Here is a 20,907-nt window from a genome sequence, read left to right as displayed (position 1 = left end):
CTGTACTCACTAGAAACACACTACATTCATTATACACACTGCATTCACTACACACACTACATTCATTATACACACTCTGCACTCACTACAAACACACTACATTCATTATACACACTCTGCACTCACTACAAACACACTGCATTCATTATACACACTCTGCACTCACTACAAACACACTACATTCATTATACACACTCTGCACTCACTACAAACACACTACATTCATTATACACACTCTGCACTCACTACAAACACACTACATTCACTATACACACTTTGCACTCACTACACACTATATTCATTATACACACTGCACTCACTACACACACACTACATTCATTATACACATTCTGCACTCACTACAAACACACTACATTTATTATACACACTGCACTCACTACAAACACTTCATTATACACACTCTGCTCTCACCACAAACACACTACATTTATTATACACAATCCGCACTCACTACAAACACACTGCATTCATTATACACACTCTACACTTACTACAAACACACTACATTCATTATACACACACTGCACTCACAACAAACACACTACATTCATTATACACACTCTGCACTCACTACAAACACACTAAATTTATTATACACACTGCACTCACTACAAACACACTACATTCATTATACACACTGCACTCACTACAAACACACTACATTCATTATCCATACTCTGCATTCACTACAAACACACTACATTCATTATACACACCCTGCACTGCACTATATGCATAGGAGTGTAATTTTTTTTTTAAGGGGGGGAGGCGGAATCTTGGGTGAGTTCCCACACTTTTTTCCCCAGGACTTGACCCCTGTTGGGAGGTATGCCTTTTCTGTCAGGCCCACTTGTATGAAATGGTATAACTGGCACCTGCTATTCTGCCCATTCCATCCCGATAGCTGATCTTTCAGTGCCAATAATGGTAATGGTAATTATGAATTATGGTAACTAATAATTCTTAAAAAATAAAAAATACAAATTGTGGAAAAAAAAAAAAGCAAGTGCAACAAAACCTACATATTGAACCATAGGTGTGGGTACCTGGAGTTCTCCTTCCGACTTGGATGCTTTCCTATTCAGACACCTATTTAGAAGAGCAGCACAGTTCCGTTACCAACTGAATGAGTGTATATATAAGCCCCGGGGATTTCCCTAATATAAAGTTTCTGCACGGTATATATCAGAGATAACAATCCAATTAGATCTTGGCTGACTGCTTGAGAAGTGTCCAGAGATTCGTAACCTAGATTCCCAAATAGTTATAAAAAAAAAGTCACTATTTGCTATCTCTGCTTTTAAGTGTAACATCTATCCACATACCTCATCCAAGACACATGTGGGTCACACGTATAACATGAATCTAGTTTGTTCTTGTGAAGTAATTTACATAGTCCATAGAAATTTACATTTTTTGTGTATTTTACTGATGTAGACAGTTACAAAGCCATTTATTAACATACCATGCCATAGCCATAATCAATGTTACACGGTACATCCCATCTTTAATACAGATAGATGGCTTACAGAACCTGAAGCGGATGGTGTTTTTTATCTTCATTTTTAGATTTCAGAATTATATTAAACAAATACAGCATTTGTGTTTTAAATGAAAATTATAATTTAAAAATAATATCAGGAAGTATTACTTTACTGAGAGGGTAGTGGATGCATGGAATAGCCTTCCCCCTGAAGTGGTAGAGGTTAACACAGTGAAGGAGTTTAAGCATGCGTGGGATAGGCATAAGGCTATCCTAACTATAAGATAAGGCCAGGGACTAATGAAAGTATTTAGAAAATTGGGCAGACTAGATGGGCCAAATGGTTCTTATCTGCCATCACATTCTACGCTTCTATGTTTAAGATGTTCTAGTCAGTCTCAACTTACATTGCTTGCCATTTACATACTACTCAACATTTCAAATGGACAGTTTTTAGCAGTGCAATGGGGGAGTGACCAGGGGCTGTTCTGAGACATTTTAGGATAAAAAAAAGGGACAGAGGGATTTTAGCTTAAAATAGTGACTGTCCATCCTCAGTAGGAGCATAAGGGAGGTATGTGTTTATTTGTCGCTGCCATTACATAAGCTGCAGAAAGTTAATTACTCACCAAAGCGAGCATCATAAACTCTTGTTGCATTATAACTCTCATGATTCTCTGTTCATCTATTGCCTTCAAAGAATTCTGGGAGTTGTAGGGCGTCAGCATCAGGAAGGGGGGGGCTAGGTTTTAAGATTATTGCACTAAAGAGTGGATTGCAGGGAATAAACAGGGAATTTCAAATGTTAGGCGGCCACAATAGCTCGATTGGAAAATGTAAACAAATTGGCAACATTTTCAGTTCAGTTATTTGGCTTAAAAATTTAAATTAAATTAGAATTCCCGGCAATGTGCAAATATTGTAGTCTACTCAGTGGCGGCTCGTCCATAGCGGCAGCACCCCACCAATTAAGTGGGGGGGAAATGTATTTGCAGTAGTGCCTCTAGCTTCTCCCAGAATGTCCGGAATATACCTGAGCTCTGTTTCCTTTCGGATTGTGAGCACAGTATCGGAGCATTGGCAGCCCACCATTTTGTGGGCTCCGCCCGTTGTTTATGGACTTCGTGGTTTTGTCACTTGGGCCTTGCGTGGCCGGTTAGTCTCATGTGGCAGGACCGGGATAACCCCCGCCGGTCCAGAGGGGGGGGGACGGGGGCTCCACCTCTGAGTTCCTTTCGTTCTCGGCGGCAGGAGGGCAGCTACCTCTCCTGCGCCCGCCATGCCAGTAGGCCTCACCGGCTCGTGGGTCGCATTTCGGGTCGGTCGTCGCTTGTTAGGTATCATATTGTGTGTCCCGATTTCCCCTCATGCTCGGTGGCCCTAGTCCGGCTCTCGGGTGCCATTTCAGTAGGATTTTCCCACCTACACAAATCTTATATCAAAACGTTCAGCTATCCCTGCTGTCACTAGAAATGTCCACGGCTAAGCCGTACTCCTGATAGTTTTCACAATATGAACATTTGTTTGCAACTCACGACGTCCATTGACATTCATTGAAACTTCACTCTAGCCAGCTTAAATTTGAAGGGCAATTTCTTAACTGTGACTGTGCCTTCATTGTTAATATTTCAGAGATATACTATGCATCAAAATGTAGGTCTGGGTCTTGTGATTATCACAATATAAAGCTCTTCGCTGTAGGATTTATAGTTTTTAAAATACGACCGTTTGAAGATGGCAACCGCCAAAATACTCTGACCTGTGCAAGGCTGGAGCAGCAAGTGATGTCATAGACAGGGCCTTTTGTACACCTGCTAATGTTTTTATAAATGTATGTTTTAATGTAACCGTCAAGCACTTTGGGCAACAACGTTGCAATTAAATGTGCCAAATAAAAAAATAAGTTACTGCGCCCACTCCAGTTGTAGACTACTGGTGGAGGCAAGAACACTTCACACAATTTCCCCAGAAATTGTAGCTTTTCTAGTTAAGTGTTCTTGCATAGCAAGACCACTTAATGTTAACTCACATATATATTATTAAGTGTTCTTGCATAGCAAGACCACTTAATGTTATCTCACATATATATTATTAAGTGTTCTTGCATAGCAAGACCACTTAATGTTATCTCACATATATATTATTAAGTGTTCTTGCATAGCAAGACCACTTAATGTTATCTCACATATATATTATTATTATTAAGTGTTCTTGCATAGCAAGACCACTTAATGTTATCTCACATATATATTATTATTAAGTGTTCTTGCATAGGAGCTGGCAAAAGCTGAAAAATCAGGACATGATTTCTAAACTGCCACCGCTCCCTCATTTTCAGGCCCACCTACACAAATCTTATATCAAAACGTTCAGCTATCCCTGCTGCCACTAGTAATGTCCACAGCTAAGCCATAGTCCTGATAGTTTTCACAATATGACCATTTGTTTGCAACTCACGCCTTCCATTGACATTCATTGAAACTCCACTCTGCAAAGCTCACATTTGAAGGGCAATTTCTAAACTGCGACTGTGCCTTCATTGTTAATATCTCAGAGACATACTATACATCAAAATGTAGGTCTGGGTCTTGTGATTCTCACAATATAAAGCTCTTCACTATAGGATTTATAGTTTTTAAAATACGACCGTTTGAAGATGGCAACCGCCAAAATACTCTGACCTGTGCAAGGCTGCAGCAGCAAGTGATGTCATAGACAAAGCCTTTTACACCTGCTAATTTTTTATAACTGTATGTTTTAATGTAACTGTGAAGCACTTTGGGCAACAACATTGCAATTGGTGGAGGCAAGAACACTTCACAATTTCCCCAGAAATTGTACCTTTTCTAGTTATTATTATTATTCTTATTATAGCCAAATTTGCCACCCTAACTCCTCCCACAGTTTTTACACTACATAGACAAAAATTTACCAAAACGTGCAGATTGTTCCCGATCGCGTTGCTATTACTTTGTGGAACATTTCGCTGAATGGTTCTCGGAATATCGTCGTTCTTGTGGCGAAATTTGTCCCATAGGAATGAATGGCAAAGCTAGAGTGGGAGCTGGCAAAAGCTGAAAAATCAGGACATGATTTCTAAACTGCCACTACTCCCTCATTTTCAAGCCCACCTACACAAATCTTATATCAAAACGTTCAGCTATCCCTGCTGCCACTAAAAATGTCCACGGCTAAGCCATAGTCCTGATAGTTTTCACAATATGACCATTTGTTTGCAACTCACGCCTTCCATTGACATTCATTGAAACTCCACTCTGCAAAGCTCACATTTGAAGGGCAATTTCTAAACTGCGACTGTGCCTTCATTGTTAATATCTCAGAGACATACTATACATCAAAATGTAGGTCTGGGTCTTGTGATTCTCACAATATAAAGCTCTTCACTGTAGGATTTATAGTTTTTAAAATATGACCGTTTGAAGATGGCAACCGCAAAAATACTCTGACCTGTGCAAGGCTGCAGCAGCAAGTGATGTCATAGACAAAGCCTTTTACACCTGCTAATTTTTTATAACTGTATGTTTTAATGTAACTGTGAAGCACTTTGGGCAACAACATTGCAATTAAATGTGCTATATAAATAAATACTAACAGTTACTCCGCCCACTCTAGTTGTAGACTACTGATGGAGGCAAGAACACTTCACACAATTTCCCCAGAAATTGTAGCTTTTCTAGTTCTTATTCTTATTCTTATTATAGCCAAATTTGCCACCCTAACTCCTCCCACAGTTTTTACACTACATAGACAAAAATATACCAAAACGTGCAGATTGTTCCCGATCGGATTGCTATTACTTTGTGGAACGTTTCGGCGAATGGTTCTCGGAATATCGTCGTTCTTGTGGCGAAATTTGTCCCATAGGAATGAATGGCAAAGCTAGAGTGGGAGCTGGCAAAACCTGAAAAATCAGGACATGATTTCTAAACTGCCACCATTCGCTCATTTTCAGGCCCACCTACACAAATCTTATATCAAAACGTTCAGCTATCCCTGCTGCCACTAAAAATGTCCACAGCTAAGCCATAGTCCTGATAGTTTTCACAATATTACCATTTGTTTGCAACTCACGCCGTCCATTGACATTCATTGAAACTCCACTCTGCAAAGTTCACATTTGAAGGGCAATTTCTAAACTGCGACTCTGCCTTCATTGTTAATATTGCAGAGACATACTAGGCATCGAAATGTAGGTCTGGGTCTCGTGATTCTCAGAATATAAACCTCTTCACTGTAGGATTTATAGTTTTTAAAATACGACCAGTTGAAGATGGCAACCGCAAAATACTCTGACCTGTGCCAGGCTGCAGCAGCAAGTGATGTCATAGACAAAGCCTTTTGTACACCTGCTAGAGTTTTTATAAATGTATGGTTTAATGTAACTGTGCAACAAAGTTGCAATTAAATGTGCTATATAAATGATAACAGTTACTCCGCCCACTCCAGTTGTAGACTACTGGTGGAGGCAAGAACACTTCACACAATTTCCCCAGAAATTGTAGCTTTTCTAGTTATTATTATTATTCTTATTATAGCCAAATTTGCCACCCTAACTCCTCCCACAGTTTTTACACTACATAGACGAAAATATACCAAAACGTGCAGATTGTTCCCGATCGGATTGCTATTACTTTGTGGAACGTTTCGCCAAATGGTTCACGGAATATCGTCGTTCTTGTGGCGAAATTTGTCCCATAGGAATGAATGGCAAAGCTAGAGTGGGAGCTGGCAAAAGCTGAAAAATCAGGACATGATTTCTAAACTGCCACCACTCCCTCATTTTCAGGCCCACCTACACAAATCTAATATCAAAACGTTCAGCTATCCCTGCTGCCACTAGAAATGTCCACGGCTAAGCCATAGTCCTGATAGTTTTCACAATATGACCATTTGTTTGCAACTCACGCCTTCCATTGACATTCATTGAAACTCCACTCTGCAAAGCTCACATTTGAAGGGCAATTTCTAAACTGCGACTGTGCCTTCATTGTTAATATCTCAGAGACATACTATACATCAAAATGTAGGTCTGGGTCTTGTGATTCTCACAATATAAAGCTCTTCACTGTAGGATTTATAGTTTTTAAAATATGACCGTTTGAAGATGGCAACCGCAAAAATACTCAGACCTGTGCAAGGCTGCAGCAGCAAGTGATGTCATAGACAAAGCCTTTTACACCTGCTAATGTTTTTATAACTGTATGTTTTAATGTAACTGTGAAGCACTTTGGGCAACAACATTGCAATTAAATGTGCTATATAAATAAATAATAAGTTACTCCGCCCACTCCAGTTGTAGACTACTGGTGGAGGCAAGAACACTTCACAATTTCCCCAGAAATTGTAGCTTTTCTAGTTAAGTGTTCTTGCATAGCAAGACCACTTAATGTTATCTCACATATATATTATTATTATTATTAAGTGTTCTTGCATAGCAAGACCACTTAATGTTATCTCACATATATATTATTATTAAGTGTTCTTGCATAGCAAGACCACTTAATGTTATCTCACATATATATTATTATTATTATTCTTATTATTCTTATTATAGCCAAATTTGCCACCCTAACTCCTCCCACAGTTTTTACACTACATAGACAAAAATATACCAAAACGTGCAGATTGTTCCCGATCGGATTGCTATTACTTTGTGGAACGTTTCGCCGAATGGTTCACGGAATATCGTCGTTCTTCTGGCGAAATTTGTCCCATAGGAATGAATGGCAAAGCTAGAGTGGGAGCTGTCAAAAGCTGAAAAATCAGGACATGATTTCTAAACTGCCACCGCTCCCTCATTTTCAGGCCCACCTACACAAATCTTATATCAAAACGTTCAGCTATCCCTGCTGCCACTAGTAATGTCCACAGCTAAGCCATAGTCCTGATAGTTTTCACAATATGACCATTTGTTTGCAACTCACGCCTTCCATTGACATTCATTGAAACTCCACTCTGCAAAGCTCACATTTGAAGGGCAATTTCTAAACTGCGACTGTGCCTTCATTGTTAATATCTCAGAGACATACTATACATCAAAATGTAGGTCTGGGTCTTGTGATTCTCACAATATAAAGCTCTTCACTATAGGATTTATAGTTTTTAAAATACGACCGTTTGAAGATGGCAACCGCCAAAATACTCTGACCTGTGCAAGGCTGCAGCAGCAAGTGATGTCATAGACAAAGCCTTTTACACCTGCTAATTTTTTATAACTGTATGTTTTAATGTAACTGTGAAGCACTTTGGGCAACAACATTGCAATTGGTGGAGGCAAGAACACTTCACAATTTCCCCAGAAATTGTACCTTTTCTAGTTATTATTATTATTCTTATTATAGCCAAATTTGCCACCCTAACTCCTCCCACAGTTTTTACACTACATAGACAAAAATTTACCAAAACGTGCAGATTGTTCCCGATCGCGTTGCTATTACTTTGTGGAACATTTCGCTGAATGGTTCTCGGAATATCGTCGTTCTTGTGGCGAAATTTGTCCCATAGGAATGAATGGCAAAGCTAGAGTGGGAGCTGGCAAAAGCTGAAAAATCAGGACATGATTTCTAAACTGCCACTACTCCCTCATTTTCAAGCCCACCTACACAAATCTTATATCAAAACGTTCAGCTATCCCTGCTGCCACTAAAAATGTCCACAGCTAAGCCATAGTCCTGATAGTTTTCACAATATTACCATTTGTTTGCAACTCACGCCTTCCATTGACATTCATTGAAACTCCACTCTGCAAAGTTCACATTTGAAGGGCAATTTCTAAACTGCGACTCTGCCTTCATTGTTAATATTGCAGAGACATACTAGGCATCGAAATGTAGGTCTGGGTCTCGTGATTCTCAGAATATAAACCTCTTCACTGTAGGATTTATAGTTTTTAAAATACGACCATTTGAAGATGGCAACCGCAAAATACTCTGACCTGTGCCAGGCTGCAGCAGCAAGTGATGTCATAGACAAAGCCTTTTGTACACCTGCTAGAGTTTTTATAAATGTATGGTTTAATGTAACTGTGCAACAAAGTTGCAATTAAATGTGCTATATAAATGATAACAGTTACTCCGCCCACTCCAGTTGTAGACTACTGGTGGAGGCAAGAACACTTCACACAATTTCCCCAGAAATTGTAGCTTTTCTAGTTATTATTATTATTCTTATTATAGCCAAATTTGCCACCCTAACTCCTCCCACAGTTTTTACACTACATAGACGAAAATATACCAAAACGTGCAGATTGTTCCCGATCGGATTGCTATTACTTTGTGGAACGTTTCGCCAAATGGTTCACGGAATATCGTCGTTCTTGTGGCGAAATTTGTCCCATAGGAATGAATGGCAAAGCTAGAGTGGGAGCTGGCAAAAGCTGAAAAATCAGGACATGATTTCTAAACTGCCACCACTCCCTCATTTTCAGGCCCACCTACACAAATCTAATATCAAAACGTTCAGCTATCCCTGCTGCCACTAGAAATGTCCACGGCTAAGCCATAGTCCTGATAGTTTTCACAATATGACCATTTGTTTGCAACTCACGCCTTCCATTGACATTCATTGAAACTCCACTCTGCAAAGCTCACATTTGAAGGGCAATTTCTAAACTGCGACTGTGCCTTCATTGTTAATATCTCAGAGACATACTATACATCAAAATGTAGGTCTGGGTCTTGTGATTCTCACAATATAAAGCTCTTCACTGTAGGATTTATAGTTTTTAAAATATGACCGTTTGAAGATGGCAACCGCAAAAATACTCTGACCTGTGCAAGGCTGCAGCAGCAAGTGATGTCATAGACAAAGCCTTTTACACCTGCTAATGTTTTTATAACTGTATGTTTTAATGTAACTGTGAAGCACTTTGGGCAACAACATTGCAATTAAATGTGCTATATAAATAAATAATAAGTTACTCCGCCCACTCCAGTTGTAGACTACTGGTGGAGGCAAGAACACTTCACAATTTCCCCAGAAATTGTAGCTTTTCTAGTTAAGTGTTCTTGCATAGCAAGACCACTTAATGTTATCTCACATATATATTATTATTATTATTAAGTGTTCTTGCATAGCAAGACCACTTAATGTTATCTCACATATATATTATTATTAAGTGTTCTTGCATAGCAAGACCACTTAATGTTATCTCACATATATATTATTATTATTATTCTTATTATTCTTATTATAGCCAAATTTGCCACCCTAACTCCTCCCACAGTTTTTACACTACATAGACAAAAATATACCAAAACGTGCAGATTGTTCCCGATCGGATTGCTATTACTTTGTGGAACGTTTCGCCGAATGGTTCACGGAATATCGTCGTTCTTCTGGCGAAATTTGTCCCATAGGAATGAATGGCAAAGCTAGAGTGGGAGCTGTCAAAAGCTGAAAAATCAGGACATGATTTCTAAACTGCCACCGCTCCCTCATTTTCAGGCCCACCTACACAAATCTTATATCAAAACGTTCAGCTATCCCTGCTGCCACTAGTAATGTCCACAGCTAAGCCATAGTCCTGATAGTTTTCACAATATGACCATTTGTTTGCAACTCACGCCTTCCATTGACATTCATTGAAACTCCACTCTGCAAAGCTCACATTTGAAGGGCAATTTCTAAACTGCGACTGTGCCTTCATTGTTAATATCTCAGAGACATACTATACATCAAAATGTAGGTCTGGGTCTTGTGATTCTCACAATATAAAGCTCTTCACTATAGGATTTATAGTTTTTAAAATACGACCGTTTGAAGATGGCAACCGCCAAAATACTCTGACCTGTGCAAGGCTGCAGCAGCAAGTGATGTCATAGACAAAGCCTTTTACACCTGCTAATTTTTTATAACTGTATGTTTTAATGTAACTGTGAAGCACTTTGGGCAACAACATTGCAATTGGTGGAGGCAAGAACACTTCACAATTTCCCCAGAAATTGTACCTTTTCTAGTTATTATTATTATTCTTATTATAGCCAAATTTGCCACCCTAACTCCTCCCACAGTTTTTACACTACATAGACAAAAATTTACCAAAACGTGCAGATTGTTCCCGATCGCGTTGCTATTACTTTGTGGAACATTTCGCTGAATGGTTCTCGGAATATCGTCGTTCTTGTGGCGAAATTTGTCCCATAGGAATGAATGGCAAAGCTAGAGTGGGAGCTGGCAAAATCTGAAAAATCAGGACATGATTTCTAAACTGCCACTACTCCCTCATTTTCAAGCCCACCTACACAAATCTTATATCAAAACGTTCAGCTATCCCTGCTGCCACTAAAAATGTCCACGGCTAAGCCATAGTCCTGATTGTTTTCGCAATATGACCATTTGTTTGCAACTCACGCAGTCCATTGACATTCATTGAAACGCCACTCTGCAAAGCTCACATTTGAAGGGCAATTTCTAAACTGCGACTGTGCCTTCCTTGTTAATATCTCAGAGACATACTATACATCAAAATGTAGGTCTGGGTCTTGTGATTCTCACAATATAAAGCTCTTCACTATAGGATTTATAGTTTTTAAAATACGACCGTTTGAAGATGGCAACCGCCAAAATACTCTGACCTGTGCAAGGCTGCAGCAGCAAGTGATGTCATAGACAAAGCCTTTTACACCTGCTAATTTTTTATAACTGTATGTTTTAATGTAACTGTGAAGCACTTTGGGCAACAACATTGCAATTGGTGGAGGCAAGAACACTTCACAATTTCCCCAGAAATTGTACCTTTTCTAGTTATTATTATTATTCTTATTATAGCCAAATTTGCCACCCTAACTCCTCCCACAGTTTTTACACTACATAGACAAAAATTTACCAAAACGTGCAGATTGTTCCCGATCGCGTTGCTATTACTTTGTGGAACATTTCGCTGAATGGTTCTCGGAATATCGTCGTTCTTGTGGCGAAATTTGTCCCATAGGAATGAATGGCAAAGCTAGAGTGGGAGCTGGCAAAAGCTGAAAAATCAGGACATGATTTCTAAACTGCCACTACTCCCTCATTTTCAAGCCCACCTACACAAATCTTATATCAAAACGTTCAGCTATCCCTGCTGCCACTAAAAATGTCCACGGCTAAGCCATAGTCCTGATTGTTTTCGCAATATGACCATTTGTTTGCAACTCACGCAGTCCATTGACATTCATTGAAACGCCACTCTGCAAAGCTCACATTTGAAGGGCAATTTCTAAACTGCGACTGTGCCTTCCTTGTTAATATCTCAGAGACATACTATACATCAAAATGTAGGTCTGGGTCTTGTGATTCTCACAATATAAAGCTCTTCACTGTAGGATTTATAGTTTTTAAAATACGACCGTTTGAAGAGGGCAACCGCAAAAATACTCTGACCTGTGCAAGGCTGCAGCAGCAAGTGATGTCATAGACAGGGCCATTTGCACCTGCTAATGTTTTTATAACTGTATGTTTTAATGTAACTGTGCAACAACGTTGCAATTAAATGTGCTATATAAATAAATAATAACAGTTACTCCGCCCACTCCAGTTGTATACTACTGGTGGAGGCAAGAACACTTCACAATTTCCCCAGAAATTGTAGCTTTTCTAGTTATTATTATTCTTATTATTCTTATTATAGCCAAATTTGCCACCCTAACTCCTCCCACAGTTTTTACACTACATAGACAAAAATATACCAAAACGTGCAGATTGTTCCCGATCGGATTGCTATTACTTTGTGGAACGTTTCGCCGAATGGTTCACGGAATATCGTCGTTCTTGTGGCGAAATTTGTCCCATAGGAATGAATGGCAAAGCTAGAGTGGGAGCTGGCAAAAGCTGAAAAATCAGGACATGATTTCTAAACTGCCACCACTCCCTCATTTTCAGGCCCACCTACACAAATCTAATATCAAAACGTTCAGCTATCCCTGCTGCCACTAGAAATGTCCACGGCTAAGCCATAGTCCTGATAGTTTTCACAATATGACCATTTGTTTGCAACTCACGCCTTCCATTGACATTCATTGAAACTCCACTCTGCAAAGCTCACATTTGAAGGGCAATTTCTAAACTGCGACTGTGCCTTCATTGTTAATATCTCAGAGACATACTATACATCAAAATGTAGGTCTGGGTCTTGTGATTCTCACAATATAAAGCTCTTCACTGTAGGATTTATAGTTTTTAAAATATGACCGTTTGAAGATGGCAACCGCAAAAATACTCTGACCTGTGCAAGGCTGCAGCAGCAAGTGATGTCATAGACAAAGCCTTTTACACCTGCTAATTTTTTATAACTGTATGTTTTAATGTAACTGTGAAGCACTTTGGGCAACAACATTGCAATTAAATGTGCTATATAAATAAATACTAACAGTTACTCCGCCCACTCTAGTTGTAGACTACTGATGGAGGCAAGAACACTTCACACAATTTCCCCAGAAATTGTAGCTTTTCTAGTTATTAAGTGTTCTTGCATAGCAAGACCACTTAATGTTATCTCACATATATATTATTCTTATTCTTATTCTTATTATAGCCAAATTTGCCACCCTAACTCCTCCCACAGTTTTTACACTACATAGACAAAAATATACCAAAACGTGCAGATTGTTCCCGATCGGATTGCTATTACTTTGTGGAACGTTTCGGCGAATGGTTCTCGGAATATCGTCGTTCTTGTGGCGAAATTTGTCCCATAGGAATGAATGGCAAAGCTAGAGTGGGAGCTGGCAAAACCTGAAAAATCAGGACATGATTTCTAAACTGCCACCATTCGCTCATTTTCAGGCCCACCTACACAAATCTTATATCAAAACGTTCAGCTATCCCTGCTGCCACTAAAAATGTCCACAGCTAAGCCATAGTCCTGATAGTTTTCACAATATTACCATTTGTTTGCAACTCACGCCGTCCATTGACATTCATTGAAACTCCACTCTGCAAAGTTCACATTTGAAGGGCAATTTCTAAACTGCGACTCTGCCTTCATTGTTAATATTGCAGAGACATACTAGGCATCGAAATGTAGGTCTGGGTCTCGTGATTCTCAGAATATAAACCTCTTCACTGTAGGATTTATAGTTTTTAAAATACGACCATTTGAAGATGGCAACCGCAAAATACTCTGACCTGTGCCAGGCTGCAGCAGCAAGTGATGTCATAGACAAAGCCTTTTGTACACCTGCTAGAGTTTTTATAAATGTATGGTTTAATGTAACTGTGCAACAAAGTTGCAATTAAATGTGCTATATAAATGATAACAGTTACTCCGCCCACTCCAGTTGTAGACTACTGGTGGAGGCAAGAACACTTCACACAATTTCCCCAGAAATTGTAGCTTTTCTAGTTCTTATTATTCTTATTATAGCCAAATTTGCCACCCTAACTCCTCCCACAGTTTTTACACTACATAGACAAAAATATACCAAAACGTGCAGATTGTTCCCGATCGGATTGCTATTACTTTGTGGAACGTTTCGCTGAATGGTTCACGGAATATCGTCGTTCTTGTGGCGAAATTTGTCCCATAGGAATGAATGGCAAAGCTAGAGTGGGAGCTGGCAAAAGCTGAAAAATCAGGACATGATTTCTAAACTGCCACCACTCCCTCATTTTCAGGCCCACCTACACAAATCTAATATCAAAACGTTCAGCTATCCCTGCTGCCACTAGAAATGTCCACGGCTAAGCCATAGTCCTGATAGTTTTCACAATATGACCATTTGTTTGCAACTCACGCCTTCCATTGACATTCATTGAAACTCCACTCTGCAAAGCTCACATTTGAAGGGCAATTTCTAAACTGCGACTGTGCCTTCATTGTTAATATCTCAGAGACATACTATACATCAAAATGTAGGTCTGGGTCTTGTGATTCTCACAATATAAAGCTCTTCACTGTAGGATTTATAGTTTTTAAAATATGACCGTTTGAAGATGGCAACCGCAAAAATACTCTGACCTGTGCAAGGCTGCAGCAGCAAGTGATGTCATAGACAAAGCCTTTTACACCTGCTAATGTTTTTATAACTGTATGTTTTAATGTAACTGTGAAGCACTTTGGGCAACAACATTGCAATTAAATGTGCTATATAAATAAATAATAAGTTACTCCGCCCACTCCAGTTGTAGACTACTGGTGGAGGCAAGAACACTTCACAATTTCCCCAGAAATTGTAGCTTTTCTAGTTAAGTGTTCTTGCATAGCAAGACCACTTAATGTTATCTCACATATATATTATTATTATTATTAAGTGTTCTTGCATAGCAAGACCACTTAATGTTATCTCACATATATATTATTATTAAGTGTTCTTGCATAGCAAGACCACTTAATGTTATCTCACATATATATTATTATTATTAAGTGTTCTTGCATAGCAAGACCACTTAATGTTATCTCACATATATATTATTATTATTATTCTTATTATTCTTATTATAGCCAAATTTGCCACCCTAACTCCTCCCACAGTTTTTACACTACATAGACAAAAATGTACCAAAACGTGCAGATTGTTCCCGATCGGATTGCTATTACTTTGTGGAACGTTTCGCCGAATGGTTCTCGGAATATCGTCGTTCTTCTGGCGAAATTTGTCCCATAGGAATGAATGGCAAAGCTAGAGTGGGAGCTGGCAAAAGATGAAAAATCAGGACATGATTTCTAAACTGCCACCACTTCCTCATTTTCAAGCCCACCTACACAAATCTTATATCAAAACGTTCAGCTATCCCTGCTGCCACTAGAAATGTCCACAGCTAAGCCATAGTCCTGATAGTTTTCACAATATGACCATTTGTTTGCAACTCACGCCGTCCATTGACATTCATTGAAACTCCACTCTGCAAAGCTCACATTTGAAGGGCAATTTCTAAACTGCGACTGTGCCTTCATTGTTAATATCTCAGAGACATACTATACATCAAAATGTAGGTCTGGGTCTTGTGATTCTCACAATATAAAGCTCTTCACTGTAGGAATTATAGTTTTTAAAATACGACCGTTTGAAGATGGCAACCGCCAAAATACTCTGACCTGTGCAAGGCTGCAGCAGCAAGTGATGTCATAGACAAAGCCTTTTACACCTGCTAATTTTTTATAACTGTATGTTTTAAAGTAACTGTGAAGCACTTTGGGCAACAACGTTGCAATTAAATGTGCTATATAAATAAATAATAACAGTTACTCCGCCCACTCCAGTTGTAGACTACTGGTGGAGGCAAGAACACTTCACACAATTTCCCCAGAAATTGTAGCTTTTCTAGTTATTCTTATTATTCTTATTATAGCCAAATTTGCCACCCTAACTCCTCCCACAGTTTTTACACTACATAGACAAAAATATACCAAAACGTGCAGATTGTTCCCGATCGGATTGCTATTACTTTGTGGAACGTTTCGCCGAATGGTTCACGGAATATCGTCGTTCTTCTGGCGAAATTTGTCCCATAGGAATGAATGGCAAAGCTAGAGTGGGAGCTGTCAAAAGCTGAAAAATCAGGACATGATTTCTAAACTGCCACCGCTCCCTCATTTTCAGGCCCACCTACACAAATCTTATATCAAAACGTTCAGCTATCCCTGCTGCCACTAGAAATGTCCACAGCTAAGCCATAGTCCTGATAGTTTTCACAATATGACCATTTGTTTGCAACTCACGCCTTCCATTGACATTCATTGAAACTCCACTCTGCAAAGCTCACATTTGAAGGGCAATTTCTAAACTGCGACTGTGCCTTCATTGTTAATATCTCAGAGACATACTATACATCAAAATGTAGGTCTGGGTCTTGTGATTCTCACAATATAAAGCTCTTCACTATAGGATTTATAGTTTTTAAAATACGACCGTTTGAAGATGGCAACCGCCAAAATACTCTGACCTGTGCAAGGCTGCAGCAGCAAGTGATGTCATAGACAAAGCCTTTTACACCTGCTAATTTTTTATAACTGTATGTTTTAATGTAACTGTGAAGCACTTTGGGCAACAACATTGCAATTGGTGGAGGCAAGAACACTTCACAATTTCCCCAGAAATTGTACCTTTTCTAGTTATTATTATTATTCTTATTATAGCCAAATTTGCCACCCTAACTCCTCCCACAGTTTTTACACTACATAGACAAAAATTTACCAAAACGTGCAGATTGTTCCCGATCGCGTTGCTATTACTTTGTGGAACATTTCGCTGAATGGTTCTCGGAATATCGTCGTTCTTGTGGCGAAATTTGTCCCATAGTAATGAATGGCAAAGCTAGAGTGGGAGCTGGCAAAAGCTGAAAAATCAGGACATGATTTCTAAACTGCCACTACTCCCTCATTTTCAAGCCCACCTACACAAATCTTATATCAAAACGTTCAGCTATCCCTGCTGCCACTAAAAATGTCCATGGCTAAGCCATAGTCCTGATTGTTTTCGCAATATGACCATTTGTTTGCAACTCACGCAGTCCATTGACATTCATTGAAACGCCACTCTGCAAAGCTCACATTTGAAGGGCAATTTCTAAACTGCGACTGTGCCTTCCTTGTTAATATCTCAGAGACATACTATACATCAAAATGTAGGTCTGGGTCTTGTGATTCTCACAATATAAAGCTCTTCACTGTAGGATTTATAGATTTTAAAATACGACCGTTTGAAGAGGGCAACCGCAAAAATACTCTGACCTGTGCAAGGCTGCAGCAGCAAGTGATGTCATAGACAGGGCCATTTGCACCTGCTAATGTTTTTATAACTGTATGTTTTAATGTAACTGTGCAACAACGTTGCAATTAAATGTGCTATATAAATAAATAATAACAGTTACTCCGCCCACTCCAGTTGTATACTATTGGTGGAGGCAAGAACACTTCACAATTTCCCCAGAAATTGTAGCTTTTCTAGTTATTATTATTCTTATTATTCTTATTATAGCCAAATTTGCCACCCTAACTCCTCCCACAGTTTTTACACTACATAGACAAAAATATACCAAAACGTGCAGATTGTTCCCGATCGGATTGCTATTACTTTGTGGAACGTTTCGCCGAATGGTTCACGGAATATCGTCGTTCTTGTGGCGAAATTTGTCCCATAGGAATGAATGGCAAAGCTAGAGTGGGAGCTGGCAAAAGCTGAAAAATCAGGACATGATTTCTAAACTGCCACCACTCCCTCATTTTCAGGCCCACCTACACAAATCTAATATCAAAACGTTCAGCTATCCCTGCTGCCACTAGAAATGTCCACGGCTAAGCCATAGTCCTGATAGTTTTCACAATATGACCATTTGTTTGCAACTCACGCCTTCCATTGACATTCATTGAAACTCCACTCTGCAAAGCTCACATTTGAAGGGCAATTTCTAAACTGCGACTGTGCCTTCATTGTTAATATCTCAGAGACATACTATACATCAAAATGTAGGTCTGGGTCTTGTGATTCTCACAATATAAAGCTCTTCACTGTAGGATTTATAGTTTTTAAAATATGACCGTTTGAAGATGGCAACCGCAAAAATACTCTGACCTGTGCAAGGCTGCAGCAGCAAGTGATGTCATAGACAAAGCCTTTTACACCTGCTAATTTTTTATAACTGTATGTTTTAATGTAACTGTGAAGCACTTTGGGCAACAACATTGCAATTAAATGTGCTATATAAATAAATACTAACAGTTACTCCGCCCACTCTAGTTGTAGACTACTGATGGAGGCAAGAACACTTCACACAATTTCCCCAGAAATTGTAGCTTTTCTAGTTATTAAGTGTTCTTGCATAGCAAGACCACTTAATGTTATCTCACATATATATTATTCTTATTCTTATTCTTATTATAGCCAAATTTGCCACCCTAACTCCTCCCACAGTTTTTACACTACATAGACAAAAATATACCAAAACGTGCAGATTGTTCCCGATCGGATTGCTATTACTTTGTGGAACGTTTCGGCGAATGGTTCTCGGAATATCGTCGTTCTTGTGGCGAAATTTGTCCCATAGGAATGAATGGCAAAGCTAGAGTGGGAGCTGGCAAAACCTGAAAAATCAGGACATGATTTCTAAACTGCCACCATTCGCTCATTTTCAGGCCCACCTACACAAATCTTATATCAAAACGTTCAGCTATCCCTGCTGCCACTAAAAATGTCCACAGCTAAGCCATAGTCCTGATAGTTTTCACAATATTACCATTTGTTTGCAACTCACGCCGTCCATTGACATTCATTGAAACTCCACTCTGCAAAGTTCACATTTGAAGGGCAATTTCTAAACTGCGACTCTGCCTTCATTGTTAATATTGCAGAGACATACTAGGCATCGAAATGTAGGTCTGGGTCTCGTGATTCTCAGAATATAAACCTCTTCACTGTAGGATTTATAGTTTTTAAAATACGACCATTTGAAGATGGCAACCGCAAAATACTCTGACCTGTGCCAGGCTGCAGCAGCAAGTGATGTCATAGACAAAGCCTTTTGTACACCTGCTAGAGTTTTTATAAATGTATGGTTTAATGTAACTGTGCAACAAAGTTGCAATTAAATGTGCTATATAAATGATAACAGTTACTCCGCCCACTCCAGTTGTAGACTACTGGTGGAGGCAAGAACACTTCACACAATTTCCCCAGAAATTGTAGCTTTTCTAGTTCTTATTATTCTTATTATAGCCAAATTTGCCACCCTAACTCCTCCCACAGTTTTTACACTACATAGACAAAAATATACCAAAACGTGCAGATTGTTCCCGATCGGATTGCTATTACTTTGTGGAACGTTTCGCCGAATGGTTCACGGAATATCGTCGTTCTTGTGGCGAAATTTGTCCCATAGGAATGAATGGCAAAGCTAGAGTGGGAGCTGGCAAAAGCTGAAAAATCAGGACATGATTTCTAAACTGCCACCACTCCCTCATTTTCAGGCCCACCTACACAAATCTTATATCAAAACGTTCAGCTATCCCTGCTGCCACTAGAAATGTCCACGGCTAAGCCATAGTCCTGATAGTTTTCACAATATGACCATTTGTTTGCAACTCACGCAGTCCATTGACATTCATTGAAACTCCACTCTGCAAAGCTCACATTTGAAGGGCAATTTCTAAACTGCGACTGTGCCTTCATTGTTAATATCTCAGAGACATACTATACATCAAAATGTAGGTCTGGGTCTTGTTATTCTCACAATATAAAGCTCTGCACTGTAGGATTTATAGTTTTTAAAATATGACCGTTTGAAGATGGCAACCGCAAAAATACTCTGACCTGTGCAAGGCTGCAGCAGCAAGTGATGTCATAGACAAAGCCTTTTACACCTGCTAATGTTTTTATAACTGTATGTTTTAATGTAACTGTGAAGCACTTTGGGCAACAACATTGCAATTAAATGTGCTATATAAATAAATAATAAGTTACTCCGCCCACTCCAGTTGTAGACTACTGGTGGAGGCAAGAACACTTCACAATTTCCCCAGAAATTGTAGCTTTTCTAGTTAAGTGTTCTTGCATAGCAAGACCACTTAATGTTATCTCACATATATATTATTATTATTATTAAGTGTTCTTGCATAGCAAGACCACTTAATGTTATCTCACATATATATTATTATTCTTATTATTCTTATTATAGCCAAATTTGCCACCCTAACTCCTCCCACAGTTTTTACACTACATAGACAAAAATATACCAAAACGTGCAGATTGTTCCCGATCGTATTGCTATTACTTTGTGGAACGTTTCGCCGAATGGTTCACGGAATATCGTCGTTCTTGTGGCGAAATTTGTCCCATAGGAATGAATGGCAAAGCTAGAGTGGGAGCTGGCAAAAGCTGAAAAATCAGGACATGATTTCTAAACTGCCACCACTCCCTCATTTTCAGGCCCACCTACACAAATCTAATATCAAAACGTTCAGCTATCCCTGCTGCCACTAGAAATGTCCACGGCTAAGCCATAGTCCTGATAGTTTTCACAATATGACCATTTGTTTGCAACTCACGCCTTCCATTGACATTCATTGAAACTCCACTCTGCAAAGCTCACATTTGAAGGGCAATTTCTAAACTGCGACTGTGCCTTCATTGTTAATATCTCAGAGACATACTATACATCAAAATGTAGGTCTGGGTCTTGTGATTCTCACAATATAAAGCTCTTCACTGTAGGATTTATAGTTTTTAAAATAGGACCGTTTGAAGATGGCAACCGCAAAAATACTCTGACCTGTGCAAGGCTGCAGCAGCAAGTGATGTCATAGACAAAGCCTTTTACACCTGCTAATTTTTTATAACTGTATGTTTTAAAGTAACTGTGAAGCACTTTGGGCAACAACGTTGCAATTAAATGTGCTATATAAATAAATAATAACAGTTACTCCGCCCACTCCAGTTGTAGACTACTGGTGGAGGCAAGAACACTTCACA

The sequence above is a fragment of the Pelobates fuscus genome, chromosome 6, assembly GCF_036172605.1.
Source record: "Pelobates fuscus isolate aPelFus1 chromosome 6, aPelFus1.pri, whole genome shotgun sequence".
NCBI classification, from domain to species: Eukaryota; Metazoa; Chordata; class Amphibia; order Anura; family Pelobatidae; genus Pelobates; species Pelobates fuscus.
Note: the sequence above shows the minus strand (reverse complement) of the source record.